A 15131-nucleotide genomic window follows, 5' to 3' on the forward strand; every position below is an offset into this window, starting at 1 on the left:
CTCTGTGCCGGTTTTCAAAAGATCCTGTTCCTCTTATCTTGACAAGATTAAGGCGAATCCTGCTGCTTAGGTTTTGTGATTAACATTTGCTGTCTCTTAGTAGTTCACTCGTGTTTACATGAGTTAACTATGGATCAACCCCCTTCTCAATTTTAGCACTGAAAGGATATTAGAGTCATTTAAAGAGATGTCTCCTATGGAGTACTATAAAACTGCCATAATGGTAAGACGTTTTCATACAGTAGTTTTAGCACAGAAGTAATATATGTACAATCTTGGATGTTTCATCCTGCTGGCTCAGGAGCCAGTATTGAGCTTTTCTCCTTTAAATCCAGTCTTAGAGCTCTGCAAGGATCACTGCAGCATGACGTTGTGACAAGGGGATGCTGATTCATGCATAAACCTTTGACGCTTTCCTTCTATCTTCAAGCAGCTTTGAAAACCAGTGATTATCTGGCATGTTGCGACTTGAGAGTCATGGTAAAGGTTTCACCAAACACTTTGTAATATCAGGCTACAGCTTTCATTCCTAAGGAAAGAGCATTGAGCAGATTGCTGGCAAAATGCTGAAAGAATGAGCCAAAACCAAAATCCTTTAATGGGAAAGATGGAAAAAATTTAGATGTGTTTATTTGAACTAAAAATAATGTGGACCAAGCCTAAATGTATTTCACACTAAATTCTTAGAACTGATTTTAAGGGAAGAAGTGAGAAAGATGAATTCCCAAGCGGAATTTTCAGCAGCATAATATTGAGCATTTATTAGTAGAACAAAGGCATATCACAGTGCAGGAGCACTTAGCAATATTGCTAGAGGCGTGGCTCCATTCATTTTACTGTGAACTTTAGTACTTCTTTAAACATAGTCCTTAAGCCCAGAAAGTCATTTACACTTCACTCAACTTTCCCCCCTCCGTCTCTGCCCCCTTGCGCCAGCACACGCCAGCACACTGCCACCTCGGTCCTCTGAGTAGCTCCAGAATTGAAGGCAGGCACCCCCCTCCGGTGCCTCCTCAGTCTCCAACCTAATTTGTAGTTGATGGGTTCTTTGGGAGGTGTGAGTTTTGATGAGATAACAGACTTCCTGGGATGCATGCGGTTTATCTTCTTTGTTTCTTGAAGATGTCTTGGTTTCCACCTCTGTAATTTCTCAACTTAAAGGACATTTATTATCATGTGTTTCTTCCTACGTTTCCCAACATGTTACCACTCATTCGAAGTTACAATTTACTCTAGTCTTGTTTTTACTTACCTATATTTTACCTTAACACTATTTCTACATAGTACATTCTCACTTCTAAATGTTAAAGTGATAGATGCGAAAGACAAAATTTATCGTTCACTCATTTATCACAGGAGGAATGTGTTAGCTGCTTGTGTTGCAGTTCACTTGTAATTGTGGTCTATTACCGCAGGCCTGGGCCCTAGGGTGTATCACTGTGTCCCGCAGCCATAGGGAGGAGGAGGAGAGAAGATCCAGCAGGCAGGAATTGTGCACCAAGATTTATTCATTTAATTATTTCACAAACTCTTTTACAGACTTTTTTCTTCATAGTCTAATTGGACAAAGGATCAGCCCCCCCCCCTTGGGGTGATTGGCTAAAATCCTAAACCATCCATTGTCAAAATATTTTTCTACTAGACCATAAACCAGACTTTTCAAGGTTGCAGGTGGCTTGGTTGTTTACATACTCTGCTACCTCTTCTGTGAGAGAGAAAAGTCTCTCACAGACTTAGAAAATAGCAAGAAAATCCTCGCTAGCAGCATTTTGGTATCTACAATTCCCCCTTTTTGTTTGATAAGATAACAACTCCACTATTAATCCTAAATAGAAATTTACATCAGTTATTAATTCTAAATATGTCCTTAAGGCTTTAACGATCTGACTCCATAACAAGAAATTTAAAGTTCAGTCTCCGCTTGTGGAAGGACCATCCCAGTCTCTGCTTGTAGAAGGACCATCTGCCTGATGGTCAACATCTTGGTCATCATCAGAAGAGTCTGATGGCTGATGATCTACATTCTGGTGGCCACTTGGATGGTTGGTGTTCTGGTCATCATTTGGAGGTTGCCTGTTCTGCCTCTGGTGCCGTAGGGCAGGGCGAACACATTTTGCAGCTAGCCACCGTACCCCAGTATCTGTAGAAACGCAAGCATAGCCACGACCCCAAACCATAAGTTCCCGCAGGCCTTCCCACTGGTTAGTGAGTAAATTCCACACCCAGACTTTTGCCCAGGGCAGTTGTCTCTTGCCTGCAGATTGCAATGAGAGAAAGTGATTCAGAAGAACAGGATTCTTTGAATTTTGTGGTACCGTAAGGTGATTAATTGTATACGAGCTTTTGCTAGTCGGCTTCAGTAACCAAATTCAAAGGTTCCTGTGAGAATCGTTGAAAAGCCATGATAACAGCCCTTAATTCAACTAACTAAGCAGAGTCTGACTCGGATTGGTGTGTTAATCAACCACTGCAAAGGCAGTGTAGGATACTGTGCACCTTTGCGCACAGTGACCCCTGCTAAAAATTTGTCCCGATCCGTATGCCCCAGGCTGCCAACACATCCCGTCCCCAAAGGTTAAGGGAAGTGGTAGTAACATAAGGCCTAATTGTAGCTGTGTGCCCCTCTGAGTCCTTCACCGTCACAGGCCGTTCGCTTCAATAGCTCTGTGTGGTTCATCCTCATCCTGTGATGGCCGATCCCACTGGGGGTAAAGGCCATGAGGGAGGCCACGCAGAGAAGGAGATGATAGTTACATCAGCACCAGTATCAATCAAACCTTGAAGCTGAGTCCAGGGCGGACGGGCGTTCGGCAGGATCAGGGTACACGTCATCTGTGGCCTTTGGTCAGAGATGTCTGCAGTCCAGAAGGCCTGCAGAAGTCCTGTAGATCCACTGCTGTTATCTTTGTGAGTTTGTTGTTCTATCCTGGGGACACAAGACTTAAAAGGCACTAATTTAGCAAGGCAGGTCTTTTCAGGAATAGTTACAGGGGGTTTTCAAATTCCCTATAAAACTGAGGACAAGGCTCCGAGGAGCGGATTCCCATCAATCCGACCTCATCCTCATCCTATCGCATTAAACCTGTTAGAAGCCAGACCTGAACAGCCCCTCTCTTCCTTTGTCTCTGAGCTAACGTGAGCCGACATCAACGGCTCCTGCCGTGTTTCCCTCTGCAAAGAAGCCAGCTAGCTAGCCCAGCAAGCTCTCTTCCTGATCCCGAAGTCGCTTCAGCGACGCGTGGAGGTAACGCAGCTGGACTGTCTCTGACCAGGGGCACGCCAGAGTCAGTGCCTCGAGCACCAAACGCTGCGTTATTGGACATTGAAGGTTCAGGCTAAGGAGAATCCAAAACGTGGACAGCATCTCCCTTCTGCTGGAAGCCTTGAAGTTCACCACTGCAGTCTGCAGCCTACACAGATCATGTGAGTATTGTAAAAGTTCTCCAAGGAAGAGCAAGAACGAGGCTAATGCATGCACACAAACGCTGATCAAAAGCACTTGATGCTCTTGGACAAAAATAGGGAACCTTCACTTTTGGAAAGACAAGGTGACTATGGTTGTCTCTACAGTACTAGTAGGAAAATATCCCTGAAGTTTTGCAAAACCTCTTTTCAGGGGTTTGTTAACTTCATCTTTGTTAAGAACTGGGGAACACAGGGAGACCTGTCACTTTTTTTGCAGAATGCCATAGAAACTGCTACACTCACTTCAACAACAGTCCAAGTAACCTTCTCTGCAAATACTGACCATTTGCAGTTCTGGTTGATACAAGCCCCCATTACCTAAGAAAGGAACAACTCGGCAAGCAGTTTGCATAGATGAACAACTTAGCACGACTGCGGCTGATGACATGCCCTGACCTTTTTTGCCTTCAGCTATGGGTGCCGTACCCTCCTACCCTCACACATGCCACTCAAAGATCCACCTGTGACAGCAACTGTGCCAAGCCGCCACCCTTCTTCAGCACCATCGCACCTACCACAAGGTAGCTGAATCAGAGGGAAAAGGAGGTCGCCAATGGAGGTGTTATAAACATATATTATATTGGCTTCTCGCAAAGTATAAAGTAGATATTATATAATGTTAGAAATGCTTTTTGCTGTGTGGATGTAGTTTTCTCTCTTTTTAGCAAGAATGTTAGCAAGTGTGAGCACGTAAGATAACCTCCAAACGAACAGAGGATGAGGCCCGAAAAGCTGCTAATCAACACTTTGTCTAGGGAGCAAAAGGGCCCAAAGGCTACTCCGCCCGGAGAACGGGCGGCCAGGAGAGTCCAAGAGCCGTTATCACCACTCTGCCCGGAGAGACGAAGAGGCCCAAAGCTGCAATCAGCCCTGTCTGTCTGGAGAATTAAGAAATCCACCCTACCATCGACTCTTGCCTAGCGGGCCCAACCCCAAGAATCAAGAGAAATAAAACCACAAGGCAGAAGACTACGCATGCTCTAAAAAGGCGGAACCAAGGAGTGGCCATGCAGAACAGCTCCAGGAAAAGTTTTAATATGAATAAAGAACAGACAGTAAAAATGGTATAAAAAAGACTCACCTCTGGCATCAGGTGTGCTCTTGGCAGAGCACCAAGGCACCCGGCCATTACCCCGTTGCTTTATTTGATGTGTCTCTTATTGTCTTTATATTAAACCCTTTAAATTCTCACAGGAGAGTGAACCTCGTTTTTCACAATTAAGGGCTCGTCCCGGAGCTACACCTCGCCTCTGAAAAGCGTGGGAGGATTCAAGAAGCAAGGGTAAGGCGCCTCCCGCCCAAGTTGGCAGGACCTTTGCTTAGCATCCTCTGGCGTGATTTGGTGGCAGCAGGGCAACACCCGGAGGACAAGAAAGACACAAAAATAAAGCAAATGAAAGAGAGCGCTCTCGACAAAAATCCCACAGACACTGGAAAAGAAACAGGACTGGGAAGTATTGTCCAAAGAAAAAGGGGGTGGTTACGGGAGATGAGCGTGTGTGAATGAGACGTGGGCTGGTTGCCCCCAGATCTGCGAAGCGAGTGTGGCAGTCTCTGAGTGCTGCCGTTCCGTCTTGTTCACGAGAACAGCGGCCAGCGAGGAGACAAAGCGAGAGATAAGCGGAGTGAAAGAATCTCCGGGGGTGACTGGGACGGGGTCCCAGAGAAGGGGTTGCAAAGTGGGAGCTACCCCCCCATATGCTGGGTTGAGGAAAACCCCAAGAGCACCCAGGGCCTAAAAGTACCCCAAGAGAGGTTGGGGTTTGGATGCTAGCAATGCTGGGTTGAGGGAAATCCAAGAGCACCCAGAATCCTGAGGATTATATCATACCCATGGGTGGATACTAACAAGTGACTTGAAAGAGGTACCTTATTATTCTGTTGTGAGTAGGAATGAGTGAGTGAACAAATATTAAAAAAGAGTGAATGTGTGAATGAAAAACTGTGTAATTCGAAGTTAACTTTGTTTTTGGGGAAGGTGGGCTCTAATAAATTTTTTGGTGTTTTTTGTACTGTGAAAGGGTGGGTAGTATTTTACAGCAGTGAAGATTGGTGTTTTAAAGGAATGAATTAGTATTTCAAAGGGGGGGATAAATTGGTATTTTGAGTAATAGAGAACTCCTGGGAAAATGGGACAACAACCTAGTAAATTAAGTTCAAATTATAAAAGGGTGCCAGAGGATATACCCCGAGACAGTCCCCTCGGGGTCAAACTCGCAAACTGGGAAACTGATCCTTCTACAAAAGGAAAAGAGAAAGTAAAAATGATTCAATTCTGCATGAAAGAGTGGGTAAAAAAGGAAATCAGATCTGATCATGTGTACTGGCCAAAATACGGGTCTGATGAGGCATGGATTTGCCAGGCTCTAAATGTATTTGTAAATTCAAAAGAGCCATCTCACCCTGAGGAGAGAGAATATGCTTCTTGCTGGACAGGAATTACAAAACCTCTGGGAACCAAAGTCTTCAAAATATCAGAAACCGCAGAGGAAAAGCAAACAGAAGAGAAAAAAGGCTGAGACCCTTTAGAAGTATTGCCTCCGCCGCCAGCACCAGAAGCTGCCCTCCTCCCCCTGGCTCCGGGGCTTCCCCCGCCAGCCCCCCCTCCGCCCGCACCGGGGGCCTTTCCCCCGGCAGCCCTCCCGCCCCAATGGAGCTGGGGGGGAGCCCTGCCCCCGCCCATGCCGGGGATCCCACCCTTCCCATATATCTCGGGAATCCCAGCACCCTCAATTGCATCAAGGGAAAGGTCACACGTCCCGGCTTCAGCCCCTACCTCTCCTGCCTTGAGAAACCCGGCTTTAGCCCCGGTGCCCGCCTCCTGTGCTCCGGAATATCTGGCTTCACTGCCATACCCCACCCCCACCCTCTGCACCACAGAATATTCAGCTTCAGCGCCAGACTTTGAATCTGCCCCTCCTCCCCAGGGGAGTTCGGTGCTTTCTTCCCAAATCAACCCTCTTCTTAACGAAGGAGCACCATACCAGAATACAGGAGGTGCCATTAAGGCTCCGAGGCAGCCCAACAAGCCCTCCATTGCTAAACAAACAGAGGGAAGCCGAGAAATTCATTTCTTTCCGTTAAGAGAAGTACCTAGGGGAGGAGGGGGAAGCGGCTTTGTGAGTGCTCCTCTAACCTCTACAGAGGTTAGGAATTTCAAAAAAGAAATTAAAGGATTATTAGAAGACCCCATAGGTACAGCTGAAATGTTGGACCAGTTCTTAGGTCCCAACATTTTCACTTGGGAAGAAATGCAATCAATAATGAAAATAATATTCTCCCAAGAAGAAAGAGAAATGATTAGAATTGCTGGAATAAAAATTTGGGGAAAAGAAAACCAACAAGGTCCACCCGGGGATCAGAAAATGCCCATTACACCTCCTAACTGGAACCAAAATGATGAAGCTGGGAGGGGACATATGAATGATTATTGTAATTTGATAATCAAGGGAATAAAAGAGGGGGCACTCTGAGGACAAAATGTCAGAAAGGCCTTTGAGGGGCAGCAAGGGAAGGAAGAAACCCTGACTGAGTGGCTGGAGAGGCTCCGAAAGAATATGAAACAATATTCTGGGAGAGACCCGGAGTCCCTAGCAGGGCAAGCCCTGCTAAGAGTTCACTTTGTCACTCATGCCTGGCCAGATATTAGAAAAAAATTGGAAAAAATAGAAGATTGGTATGAGAAACCATTACAAGACCTAGTAAGGGAAGCTCAAAAGATATATATGTCCGGAGGGATGAAGAAAAAGCCAAAGTGGGAGCAAAGATCATGATAGCCACTATGCGAGAGAGTACCTTCCAAAAAAAAATCTAAAGCCCTCAGGTAACACTCCTAAACATTCCAGATTCAGAAATGGTGGAAAAGAGAAAAATAAAACCTCAGCACAATCAAGATTCCAAGAACAACCCAGGGATGCCTGTTTCTATTGCAAGGAAGAAGGGCATTATCAAAGAGAATGCCCCCACCTGAGGAGGGATCTGAAAAGATTTCAAGAGACACGCACAGAAGAAAAATAGGGAAATCATGGGCTCTATTTTTGGGGGGATAGATACCATCTGGAGCCTTTGATAACTTTAAAAGTAGGCCCCGAAGAGGAAGTATTGGAATTTATAGTTGACACTGGGGCAGAAAAGACTTGTGTGATGAATATTCCAAAAGGGTGGGATGTAAGTAATGATATGGTAAAAGTAACAGGAGCAAAGGGGGAAGGATTTAAGGTCCCTGTCATTAAAGATGTGGTTATTGAAGGGGAAACAAAAATAGGGATAGGGGATGCTTTGTTAGCTCCTGAGGCTGGCAGCAATTTATTGGGAAGGGATTTACAAATCCAACTGGGGATTGGAGTCATACCAGAAGAAGGGAAAATGACGGCCAAAGTGTTTAAACTTAGCCAAGAAGATGAAAGCAAAATTAACAGAGAGGTTTGGGCTAGGGAAGGGAATAGGGGTGGACTAGATCTTGACCCCATAAGGGTCACAATTGAAAAAGGAGAAGGTCCCATTTGTGTACATCAGTACCCTATATCTTTAGAAGGGAGAAAAGGCTTAAAACCAGTGATAGAAGAATTAATAAAGGATGGGACACTAGAACCTTGTAAATCCCCTCATAATAGCCCTATTCTCCCAGTAAAGAAATCTGATGGAAATTATAAATTAGTGCAAGATTTAAGAGAAGTAAACAAAAGAACACGGGCCTGCTACCCTATGGTTCCTAATCCCTGCACTCTTTTAAGCAAAATTCCACCTCAACATCAGTGGTTTAGTGTGGTAGATCTTAAAAATGCCTTTTGGGCCTGCCCACTGGCAGAGGAAAGCCGAAATATTTTTGCCTTTGAATGGGAAGATCCAAACACAGGGAAAAAGAACCAGTTGAGGTGGACTAAACTGCCACAGGGCTATTGTGAGGCCCCAAATTTATTTGGGCAAGCCTTGGGAGAAATACTACAAACCTTCCCCACTCCCCCAGGAATACAATTTATCCAATATGGAGATGACCTTCTAATATCAGGAGAAGATGAAATGAAAGTTAAAGGAGCTACCATAAAGCTTCTAAATTTTCTTGGGAAAAAGGGACTAAAGGCATCAAAAAGGAAATTACAGTTTGTGGAATCAGAAGTAAAATATCTCGGCCACCTGATAAGCAAAGGTAGCTGACAACTAAGTCCTGAAACAATTACAGGGATTTTATCCCTCCCTCCTCCCTCTTCAAAAAAGGAGGTTAGGAGACTGCTGGGGCTACTGGGATATTGCAGATTATGGATTGAAAGATATACACAAGCAGTAAAATTTTTATATGAAAAATTAACAGGGGGAGACAATATACAATGGACCAAAGATGATGATGATAATAAATTAGAAAAACTGAAGTTGAAACTAGCCTCGGTACCAGCCCTAAGCTTACCCTCACTAGAAAAACCCTTTCATTTATATGTGAATGCAGAAAATGGAGTAGCCCATGGTGTATTAGTCCAGGAATGGGGAGGGGTGAGAAGACCAATAGCTTATTTAGCTAAACTATTGGACCCAGTAAGCCGTGGCTGGCCAGTATGCATTCAAGCCATAGCAGCTACCGCTATTTTGGTGGAGGAGAGCCGTAAGCTCACCTTTGGAAGTAAACTGATTGTATACACACCCCATGCGGTCCGAAATGTGCTAAATCAAAAAGCTGAAAAATGGTTAACAGACTCCAGGCTATTAAAATATGAAGCAATTCTGATTGACAGTAATGATCTAACTATAGAAGCAAGCAAAAGCCTCAATCCGGCCCAATTCCTGTATGGAGAACCAAAAGATGACCTGGCACATGATTGCTTAGAAATTACTCAATACCAAACAAAAGTTCGAGAAGATCTAGCTGAACAAGCCCTCTTAGAAGAGGAAAGAATATATGTGGATGGTTCATCCAGATGCTTGCAAGGAAAAAGAATGTCAAGATATGCCTTAGTCGATGGGATAAATATGCAGGCCATCGAAAAAGGAAAACTACCTTCAAATTGGTCGGCGCAGTCTTGTGAATTATACGCTCTAAAGAGAGCACTGGAGCATTTAGCACACAAAAAGGGGACCGTCTATACTGATTCAAAGTACATACCTTTGGAAAGATCTGGGAAGAAAGGGGTTTACTAAATTCAAAGGGGAAAGAACTGATACATGAAGGCCTGATTTCAGAAGTGTTGGAAGCATTAAAATTGCCTGAAGAAATAGCCGTAGTGCATATCAAAGGACACCAAGAAGGGATGACCCCGGAAATAAGAGGGAATAACCTAGCAGACCAAGAAGCCAAAGATGCAGCAGAAAATGGGACTGAACCAATTCTGTTAATCCTGACCCCAGAAAGGGGAGAATTGGAAATCCCCAAATTTAGTAAAGAAGAAGAAAAAGAATTATTTAAGATAGGGGGAGAACAAGATCAATCTGGAAAACGGAAACTTCCTGATGGGAGACAGTTACTTAATAAGCCACTCACTAAGAGAATATTAGAAGATATGCATCAAAAAACTCATTGGGGTACTCAAGCTAGCTTGTGTGATCATTTTCTAAAAAATTATGGGTGTATTGGAATCTTTGGGGTAGCAAAACAAATAACTGGGAACTGTAGAACTTGCCAAAGAGTGACTAGGAAAATAATGAGAAAAACAACATTAGGAGGCCGTGAGTTAGCTCTGCGACCATTCCAAAGTATCCAAGTAGATTTCACTAAACTTCCTCAAGTACAGAGATGGAAGTTCCTATTAGTAATAGCAGACCACCTAACTTGTTGGGTAGAAGCAGTTCCTGCTACTAGAGCTACAGCTAACATAGTATGCAAAACCCTTCTGGAACAAATTATTCCCAGATATGGAATGGTTAATAAAATAAACTCAGGTAGAAGAACACATTTTACATCCAAAGTCTTACAACAAATAACTCAAGCCTTGGGAATAAAATGGGAATTACATACCCCCTGGCACCCACAAAGTTCAGGCCAAGTAGAAAGAGTGAACCAGACTTTGAAAAAAACTTTAACAAAATTAATGATTGAAACTCAAATGTCATGGGTAAAATGCTTACCTTTGGCTCTGTTGAGAGGCCGAACACAGCCCAGGTCAGACCTGGGAGTGTCTCCTTATGAGATGATGTTCGGATTACCCTTCCTTACTGCTCAACATGAAACAGCCACTTATGAAGTAGGAGAAGTAAGTGTCAAAAAATATGTCACCGCAATTGCCAGAACACTTGAAAATTTGCGGCTGAAAGGAATGATCCCTCAAACCACAGCTTTGGAGTTCAAAATTCATAATATCCATTCAGGGGAATGGGTACTAGTAAAAACATGGAAAGAACAATCTTTGACTCCACAATGGGAGGGTCCTTTTCAGGTACTGCTGATGACTGAGGCCGCAATCCAGACCAAGGAACGAGGGTAGATCCATGCCAGCAGAATCAAAGGACCTGTAAAAGAACCTGAAGAGTGGACTGTAATATCCAAACCAGGTGATACCAAATTGATTCTTAAACGGAGACCAGGTGGCAATGAGCTAGAACAATCTAAATAATCCAAGGGATATGCAAAGAATCACACCTAACTGAGAAGTAAAAGCCAAATTTATATCAGTGGCCCCTGGACAAATTCTGGGACATCGTGGAGAAGAATATTCTCACTTCAAACAGGAAGGGTTGGGACTGGATCAAACAGGGAACTCTCATGTTCTGATTCTAGCCTGTGATTTGTATTAAGAAGGGGGAGAATCACAACTTCCATCAGTGCCACATCATATACCCTGTTTGAATCATTCTAACACGGGGCATGCCAACCACGTCAAATATAAGTAATTAATCTAGAGGGAAATTGGCATTTCACACCGTCGACACCCTAGTTGTAAAGGGTGTCAAGCACAAAATCGACCCCCTATCCAGACAAAATCATAAGCAACAAAAGCAATAACTTTGCTCTGCAGATGGGAATTACTAGTGCCTGTTGAATGGGAAACACCTAAGATACGATAAGATACTACAGTTAAAAAGGTGCCAAAAGAAATTTGCCTAAAAGCTACAAAGGAAGTGACAAGGAAATAGAGGGCAAGACCGGGTCGGCCACTGTACTCGCCACCGAGAAGATCCAATACACCTGCTATGGGTTGCAACCTCATAGGCAAGGGAGGTGGGAGTATAAGCCATGCCGGACCTCTGTTATTCCTTCTTTTGTCACTTCTCCTGGTCCCTTTTGGGACACCGGCAAGACCATGTTACAAATGCTATCGAAAGCTCTACATGGAAAGACACCGGGGCTTCTTTCTTATTACTCATACCCATACCAACAGTCACTGTTATGACTCATCCAAATTAGGTATTTGCATGCATAAAGGAGAAAAATATTGGATTACAGAAAATTTAGGAACAAGTGGAAACAGACTAAGAAGCAATTGTCCAAAAGGAGAAAAATAGATTTGCTCCACAGCTGCCACCAGGGGAACAGTCCAAGATTTGGTAAAAGATTTGGTAAAAGATTTGGTAAAATTTGGTCCAAGATTTTGGTAAAAGTGGTAAGTAAAGATACAAAGCCAGCACAGCAACCTCGCCCTATATTCACCTCACCACGCCAGGACCTGTATGCAAAGCTCAAACAACAAAGAGGAAAAAACCCCAAGGTTAGGAAAAAACCTGTTTGTGGAATTGGGGGAGAGGATAGGTAAAGAACTTAACATAACCAACTGTTGGGTCTGTGGAGGAGCTTTAATGACAGAAGAATGGCCACGGAAAGGTAGCAGCGTAGGCCCGGTAGAACTCCTTAAATGGAACCGGACAAATATAAGAGGGGGGAACCGACCTGAGGGGTGGATTTTAAGTTCAACAGTGATAGGGGAAGAATGCCTCTGGCGAACTGGGATAAACTTTCTTAATGAAGTAGGAAACACTCCCTGTAAAAGCTATAAAGTGAGTAACAAAACTTCAAGGTGGTGGGTCCCAGAAAAACCAACTTGGTATTGAGCCCAGAAAAAAGGAAAAGACTGTGTATATGATCATGAAGTTGGACTCTTTCAGTGTAATGACACGAGGAAAAATCCTTATTTTGGAATCCCAGAAATAGCCAAATTTGGGGAGAATATAAATCAACAAGAAGGTGATTATTGGAAAGCACCAGATGGCTTCTTTTGGATATGTGGGAAAAGGGCATCCCCAAGACTCCCTTCACATTGGAAAGGGAGTTGTACACTAAGAATCATTCAACCAGGGTTTTTCCTTTTCCCAGAACCAGTGGGAGATCAATTAGGTATACCTCTCTATGAAGACTTCAAAAGAAAGAAAAGAGATTTAATTGGAGGATTCCAAAAATGGAAAGATGAGGAATGGCCCCCTGAACGAATATTAGAAACAGATGGGCCAGCTACCTAAGCACAAGATGGAAGTTGGGGATATCAGACCCCAATTTACATGCTGAATCGTATCATCAGACTCCAAGCTCTTGTAGAAATCATAACCAATGAAACAGCTGGGGCTATGGAATTAATAGTCAGCCAGCAACACCAAACCAGAGCTGCAATACATCAAAATAGGCTGGCTTTAGACTATTTACTGGCCGAAGAAGGCGGTGTGTGCAGGAAGTTCAATACATCGGACTGTTGTTTAAAAATTGATGACAATGGGGATGCCGTTCTAGATATGGCCAACCAAATCAGAAAAATAGCCCATGTACCAGTCCAAAAATGGGAATCAATGATGTCTGCTAACTGGTGGGATGGCATATTGGGGAAAGAATGGTGGAAGAAGCTAGGTTTCTTCCTCTTATGTGCTACAGCTAGTCTAATATTTCTCCCTTGCTTGATCCCCTGCTTTATTCGGCTAATCACCAGCATAGTTCAAGGCATGCAAGTTGTGGCAATGCCTACTGACCCAAAGTTGGCTATGTCTGGAACAGCACAAAAAATTATGGTATTAAAAAGACAAAGTGATATAAAAGACCCTCTTGAAGAAGCCAAATTGATCTGTGAAAAGAACGAACAGACATTAGAAGCCAAGCAAAAAGAATTATTGCTCAAGCCAAATGATTTATAAAATAGAAAAGGGGGGATTGTTATAAACATATATTATATTAGCTTCTCGCAAAGTATAAAGTAGATATTATATAACGTTAGAAATGCTTTCTGCTGTGTGGATGTAGTTTTCTCTCTTTTTAGCAAGAATGTTAGCAAGTGTGAGCACGTAAGATAACCTCCAAACGAACAGAGGATGAGGCCCGAAAAGCTGCTAATCAACACTTTGTCTAGGGAGCAAAAGGGCCCAAAGGCTACTCCGCCCGGAGAACGGGCGGCCAGGAGAGTCCGGGAGATTTTATCACCACTCTGCCCGGAGAGACGAAGAGGCCCAAAGCTGCAATCAGCCCTGACTGTCTGGAGAATTAAGAAATCCACCCTACCATCGACTCTTGCCTAGCGGGCCCAACCCCAAGAATCAAGAGAAATAAAACCACAAGGCAGAAGACTAGGCACGCTCTAAAAAGGCGGAACCAAGGAGTGGCCATGCAGAACAGCTCCAGGAAAAGTTTTAATATGAATAAAGAACAGACAGTAAAAACGGTATAAAAAGGACTGACCTCTGGCATCAGGTGTGCTCTTGGCAGAGCGCCAAGGCAACTGGCTGTTACCCCGTTGCTTTATTTGATGTGTCTCTTATTGTCTTTATATTAAACCCCTTTAAATTCTCACAGGAGAGTGAACTTCGTTTTTCACAGAGAGAAGTTGTTCCCCCTGACAGCTAAGCTCCAACTACGGTGTCGCTTATGTCCTTCCCAGGACGGGCGGGAAAACGCCTCGGCGCAGCGCAGCGCTGGCCGGGAGCGGCCGGCACGGCACCGAGCGCGCTCCCCACTCCCTCCCGCCCGCGCCGCTGCGGAGACCCCGGGTTCGCCGGAATCGGCCACATGCTGCACGGAGGGCAGCGCGGCAAAGGCGGCCTCCCCTCGTCGCCCGGGGAAGGCCGGCCTCGGATCCCCGCTCTCTCCACCGGCACGGGCAGTGCCAGCAGCCTCTCGCTGTGGTCGCCGCTGGCCGAAAGCCTCGCCGCGCACCGCCCGGCCGGCCCCGCCGCTCCGCGGGGTCACACGGCACCTGCCGTGGGCGGCCGCCGAGCGACAGGAAGCAGAAGCGCTCACCGCCGCGCCGCTCGCCGCCCCGCCCGGGCGCTCCTCTCCTCGCGCTACCACGATGGCGCCGGCCCGCCCCGCCTTCCCCATCGCCTGCGGCGCAACGCGGCTGCTCCGAGCCACGCAGCACGCGTGCGGCCGGGCCCTGCCGAGCTGCCGGCGGAGCCGGGGCACAGCCCGGGCGGGAGAGCTTCCGGCGAGGCTGGGCGGGCGGCGAGCGCGGCCGAGCGTGAGCGCGCCAGGCGGGCGGCGGGCGGCGGCGCGATGGAGAGCTAGATGGAGGCGGCAGCACCGCGCGGCATAAAATAGCTGATCGTCCGGCAGCCGCCCGCTCCGCAGCCCCTCGGCTGCTGTCGAGAAGGGCCCCGGCCCTGGCCGCGCCGGTGGCGAGGCGGCTCCGCAGCCCGCGGGCAGCCCTGGCGGGGCAGGGGAGCACTGCGGGCAGCCCCGGGGCCGCGCAGCCGTCTGCAACGCGCGGTGGGAGCCGCTGGGAACTATTTTACACGTCCCGGGGGGCTGGAGAGGAGCACGGAGACCACGCGGCAGG

Source organism: Aphelocoma coerulescens, unplaced genomic scaffold, assembly GCF_041296385.1.
Source record: "Aphelocoma coerulescens isolate FSJ_1873_10779 unplaced genomic scaffold, UR_Acoe_1.0 HiC_scaffold_142, whole genome shotgun sequence".
Lineage (NCBI taxonomy): Eukaryota > Metazoa > Chordata > Aves > Passeriformes > Corvidae > Aphelocoma > Aphelocoma coerulescens.